The sequence below is a fragment of the Mandrillus leucophaeus genome, unplaced genomic scaffold, assembly GCF_000951045.1.
Source record: "Mandrillus leucophaeus isolate KB7577 unplaced genomic scaffold, Mleu.le_1.0 Scaffold331, whole genome shotgun sequence".
Taxonomy (NCBI): Eukaryota; Metazoa; Chordata; class Mammalia; order Primates; family Cercopithecidae; genus Mandrillus; species Mandrillus leucophaeus.
In genome coordinates, this window is record NW_012103488.1 from 1,662,716 (window position 1) to 1,669,085 (window position 6,370).

Here is a 6,370-nt window from a genome sequence, read left to right on the forward strand (position 1 = left end):
TTTTTTGTGTTTTTAGTAGACAGGGTTTCACCATGTTGGCCAGGCTGGTCTTGAACTCCTGACCTCAGATGATCTGCCCGCCTCGGCCTCCCAAAGTGCTGGGATTACAGGCGTGAGCCGCTGTGCCTGGTGAAGATGCCCTTTACTGAAAAGGTCATGGCAACTCCAGAGCAGGTAGACAAGATGAAGGTTATCATTCAGAATCTCCGCTTTACATACAGAGGTGGCAGCTTTGAGAATCCCGTGCTGCAGTAGTACTTCAGGAACCTGGAGGCCTTGGCCTTGGATTTGATGGAGACTGAATAAGCAGTGGACCTGATATTGCCCAAGGTTGAAGCAATGAACAGAAGACTGGGATCCCTGGTGGATGAGTTTAAGGAGCTTGTTTACCGACCAGATTACAATCCTGAAGGGAAAGTTACCAAGAGAAAGCACCATAACGAAGGTTCTGGAAGCAAAAGGCCCAAGGTGGAGTATTGAGAAGAGGAGCTAAAGACCCACATCAGCAAGGGCACGCTGGGCAAGTTCACTGTGCTCATGCTGAAAGAGGCCTGCCAGGTGGACGGGCTGAAGAGCACGCTAAAGAAGCAGGAGCTGCTGGAAGCCCTCACCAGGCACTTCCAGGACTGACCAGAGGCCATGCAGCCACCCTTCCACACCGTGCCCAGGCTGCCTGGCCTTGTTTTCAGCCAGTTAAAATGTGTTTCTTCTGTGCTAGGAAGACTCTGCCCAACAGAAGTCGAGGGACTTTAAGTTTTTGAGACTTTCTGTTGGCATGGTGATGGTGTAGCCCTCCCACTTTGCTGTCCTTACTTTACAGCCTGAATAAAGAGTCCTAAGTTTGTACTATTAAAAAAAAAAGTGAAAAGAAAATGAGCCTCAGGCCTTTTGTCTGTTCAGTATGCCTTATCACAGGCAGCTGGGAGGCTTTTCTAGGGTCCTGTAATGATGGTTTTTGCTCCATGTTGGTTTAAGCAGGTTTCTGGGGGCCCACAACACCTTAGATGAGTAGGTGGGAGCCTGCTAGGGAGGGCTGGGTTGGGAAAGTGGGATATATGTCTATAGCTGGTGCTAGGCTTGTGGCTTTACGTAGAATGACTTTGCTAACTTGTGTCATCGAGGTTGACGATTTTATCAGTTATTCCCAAGAAATAGTATAAACGTCAAGAAATATTTCTCAAACCAAGGGAATCCAATGATAGCAACCGACGGAAGATCTAGGGAAGGTGGAACATATGGTGATAATGTCAATTGGGAATTTTTAATATCTAATATTCATATTATGCCATATCATCTATAGCATCCACCAGCTCTGTGGTTTTGTTCACAATGGGCTCATCCATCACCCGGTTCAACATTTCTCAAATGCACCCTGCCAGATGCTCCTGAGAAAAAAGGTTCTGTGATCCAATCACGTGGATGAATGCCAATTACTATTCACTCTTCTTGAAGAGGCACAGTCCATATTAACATATTAAAGGTTCTGAAAATTTTGCTGTCGAAATTAAAATCCAGTTTAGCATTGCTTCCCATACTTATTTTGCTATGGAACCCTTTCTTCATGTAATACCTATTTAATCTGTCATAGAACTGGTACTCCACAGAATCCACTTTGGGAAGCCCCAATCTATTTAACTAGTGTGGGTGCAAAAATATTTTCTGCAGCCCACAGGGCTTCCTTTGCAGAGTGTGCCAGGGCACAACTGTCCTTTTTTGTCCACATCTCACCCCCAATCTCCAACCTTCCTTCCTCCTTTTTACTTTTTTCTCTATTTGGGTTTAGGTCACATGGATTCTTGGCTGCGGGCTAACTTCCCCACTGCCATTGCCTTGACACATTAAGTCCTCTTATCTAAGTCCTGCTTGGGGACCTTGGTCCAGCTGGGGTTCTGAGGGGCTCCCTCATCCCTACCTCTTCCAGGTACTAGAAGGGTCTGGAGACCCTCCAGGAGACAGATATCTACAAGGAAAGAATCTATCACCAGCGAGCATCCATGAGCAGCCAGCATGATTCAGATCCTCCTGCTTGGCTAGGGACACTGAAACTACTTTCCAAACATGGGGTCTGTTGTGGGTTTGTGTCCCCCCAAAATTTATAGATGTAAGTCCTAACCCCAGTACCTCAGCATGTGACCTTCGGAAACACGGTTGTTGTAGACGTAAGTGATTAAGATGAGATCATACTGGAGTAGAGTGGGCCCCTCATCCAGCATGACTGGTGTCTTCTGAAAAGGGGGAATTTGGAGACAGGTGTGCACATGGGGAGAGCACTACGTGAAGATGGGAGGAGTGCCTCCACTACCCAGGAACTACCAGAAGCCAGGAGTGTGGCTTGGAACAGATTTTTCCTTAGTGCCTCAGAGGCAGCACAGCCCCGCCAACAGCTTGGTCTCAGGCTTCCAGCTCTCTGAATGTGAGAGAATCAATTTCTGTTGTGTAAGTCGCATCCGTGTGTTGTACTTTGTCACTGCAGCCCTGGCACACTCATCCATGGGGGAGAAGTCTCTGCTGCTTCTCCTCCGCATTCACCAGCAGTGGTTCCTGATCCAGCTCCCTCACAGTGGGAGGAGGTGGAGATACCTGGAACTGATGTGCGGAAACTCCCCAGTCCCAGGCCCTCTCTTTGTGGGGACGAGGTCGGTTCTCGTGGCACCCCAGTGGCTGTGTGGATAGACTGAGGACCCTTCTTCTGGTAGAAGTGTTTGTGTCCTCTTCCTGAGTTCCACAGTGTCTCTGACCTCTGACCATCACAGTCAGTGGGAGTGGTACTCTCAGCTTCCCTCTCAGGCCTCGTGCTCACGACTGACCCCTGACCAAGCAGTGAGGATGTCACCTGGCTGGGAAAGCATCACTGAGAAGGACAGTCCAAAGTCCTACCCAGAGGCAGAACGTGAGATCCCGACCCCTCCAGGACGCAGTCAAAGCTACAGGCCTTCCCCGCCACTCAATCATGCTGCTTCCTCTGCATTTTGATTTGTTGCCATGGAGAGAAGCAGGATGCAGCTCCCTGCATCCAACACCAACAAAACCACTGTATCTGATAATTATTAATCAGATAGATAAGGGGTTTCTTAATCTTGGCACTACTGACATTTGAGCCAGATACTTCTCCTTGTGGGGGCTGTCCTGTGCATTGTAGGATGTTCAGCAGCATGCCTGCCCCCTACCCACAAGATGCCAGTAGCAATCCCCCCAATCAAAAACGTCTCCAGACATTTCCAAATATCCCCTTGGGGGCAAAATCTCACACAGCTGAGACCCACTGAAATAGACCAACCTCAATATACTGATGCTATTCCGAGGTGCTTCCAATCCAAGGTCGTTTCATTATTTAAGTGATTTTAGGTTTTTAAAATGTATTTACTATTGCCTGATCTCAAATATAAGAAAAACCTACAAAGAAAAAAAAAAGGCTAGAAGAAAATGTTAATCATGGTTGTCTCTGAATGCTGGGTAGTGAATTTGTGAGTGAATTGTCTCTCTATTTTTCTGAATGTTTCTTTTATTTGCTATAGTAAGCATGTACTAGCTTTATACTTGAAAATAATCTATTTGACTAGTGACCTAAGTATTTTCATGTTAAATGCAATAATAAGACCCTATTGTACACAGGATTAAAAAACTGGTTAAGTATAACCAAAGCAAAGTGACAAAGGAGAAAGAGGCACAGTTTAAATCTTGGCACTTCTACTCACTTAACTAGCCACGGGCATGCTGTTAGATCTGCCCAGCTAGGCTGAGCCAAGGTTGAGTGTAGGAATATTTGTAAAGCATCTAGAATAGTAGGGGTTCAATACATGGTGGCTCCCACAATTATTAGGCTCCCTTCTGGTTCAAGACTTGAGGGCCCTCTTCATCCTGTGCCTGTGCTGCTGCAAAGTCTTCTCCATTGAGAGTTACCAGCATGGACATGGAAGGCCCAGGAAAGCCTCCCTGGGTAAGTGGTTCCTTTTTCCCAACCCTTCCAGACTCAGGGATTCTTCTAGAAGAATAATGACAATTATCATTTATAGTATTATTATTTTATCCCACATTTTTCACAGATGGCCTTTCTTCTTGTCAAACACCCTATGAGTTAGGAATAATAATCCTCTTTTCAGAGATGGAAAACCAAGCTCAGAGGAGGTTATGCAACTTCTGGAAGCCTGCACAGCTGGTAAGCAACAAGAGCCAGCATCAAATAGTCCAACCCTCTCCACCTGTCTTATTTTAAAAGGCAATACAATTGAAGCTCAGAGAATGAAGTGACTTGTGCCCAAAGTCACCCAGCTAATAATGTCTCGAAGAAGAGCCAGATTCATTGCCACCTTCACAGCACATGCCCAGGCAGCTCTGATTTGAGGGAGAAGAGAGAGGATGCCAATTTCACTAAACAACATCACAGTTTAGAAAATAAAATTTGGAGCCAGACAGTCTGAGTTCAAATTCTAGTTCTATCCTTACCCCAGCTGTGTTATTCCGAGCAAGTTACTTAAAGTCTCTGGATTTTCTTTCTTTCTTTTTTTTTTGAGACAGAATCTCGCTCTGTCGCCCAGTCTGGAGTGCAGTGGCACGATCTCGGCTCACTGCAAGCTCTGCCTCCCGGGTTCATGCCATTCTCCTGCCTCAGTCTCCCAAGTAGCTGGGACTACAGGCGCCCACCACCACGCCCAGCTAATTTTTTTGTATTTTTAGTAGAGACGGAGTTTCACTGTGTTAGCCAGGATGGTCTTGATCTCCTGACCTCGTGATCCGCCCGCTTCGGCCTCCCAAAGTGCTGGGATTACAGGCGTGAGACACTGCGCCCAGCTAAGTCTCTGGATTTTCATTTCTTCATCTCCAAGAAGAAAATAAGAAGATACTTAATAACAAATAATCCACATACGCACTTAGAATATTATAAGCAGTAGATAAACATTAGGTGTTAACAAATTTTGCACAATGAGCTACTAAAAAATTTGGCAGTGACTAAATCTTTTGTTCCTTTTACTGCCAAAAAGTATTTTTCCCATGATTTAAAGTAAACCACTATCATTGTGAAAAATTTGAAAAAGAGGGATATAAATATAAAGGGAACAATAACAATCACCTGTAATGGCAACGAATCAAAAACAACCACAAAAAGCTCTTTACTTTGGGAAATCTCAAACATAAAAATGAAAAAAGGATAGTATAGGGAACCTTCATGTTCCTATCACTCAGCTTCTTTAAATACTAACTTTCAGCCAATCTTATTTCATTTATAGCCCCATCTGCTTCTCTCCTATTTCTACCTTCAACCTTTTGTGGCAAATCCCAGACATTGTATAATTTCATTTCCAGATATTTCAGCATACATCTCTGAAATATACAGATTCTCTTTTCTTAAATTATAATTCTAATATTATACCTTTTACAATTAATAATGTTTAATATTATATTACCAGGTCCAAATTTACTCTAATTGTCTCATAAATGTTAGTTTGAATCGGGACCCAAATTGCATCCACATGTTGGATTGATTCAGGTTTCTCAAATTTCTTTTAATCTATAGATTCCTCCTCCATCTCTTTTTTACTCCTTGTAATTCATTTGTTTAGGAAATTGAATTATTTGTCCTATAGAGTTTCCATAGCCTGGATTTTGCTGATTGCATCCTTGTAGTATTAGTTCACATATCCCCTGGACTGTGTGTTTCTTGTAAATTAGAAGTTCTGTGTCAAGAATACATTATAGATGGTATGGTGGACTTCCACTGGGAGACATGTAATGTCTGTCTCTTAATCTCTCACTTTGAGAAGTGAACAGCCTTTGATGATCATAGCCCAGATCCACAAATTTCATCAGGGGTTACAAAAGAGTGGTATTTTAAACCCATCAGTACTTTCCATGTATTAGCTAGAATGTTTCTGTAAAGAAAAACTTACCTCATTGTGAGATATAGTTTGTCTAGGAAAAGCAAAGTAAATGCTTTTTTTTTTCCTTTTTTTTTTTTTTATTTTGAGACAAGGTCTCACTCTGTTTCGCAGGCTGGATTGCAGTAGTACCATCATGGCTCACTGCAGCCTCAACCTCCCAGGTTCACGCAATCCTTCCACCTCAGCCTCCTAAGTAGCTGGGACCACAGGTGCATGCCACCATGTCCAGCTAATTTCAATTTTTTTTTTTTTTTTTGGTAGAGACAAGCTCTCACTATGTTGCTGCCTAGTCTCAAACTCCTGGGCTCAAGTGATCCTCCTGAGCCACTGATCCCAGCAATGCTTGATTCTTTGTGGCCAGCTTTCAAAATAAAGATCCTTGGCATCATCTAAAGTGACCAATGAGTTTTGTTGTTGTTTTGTTTTGTTTTTGTGTCATTATCCATTGGTATTTATATTATTAACTCAAAAACATTAAACATAGTTTACATGTT

At 43.5% G+C, this 6,370-nt stretch overlaps 1 pseudogene; it reads left to right on the forward strand.

Annotated features, from left to right (window-relative positions):
• The window catches only part of LOC105545537, a 3,278-nt pseudogene extending 2,648 nt beyond the window's left edge, over nt 1–630 (forward strand).
• The last annotated feature ends 5,740 nt before the right edge of the window (nt 631–6,370 follow it).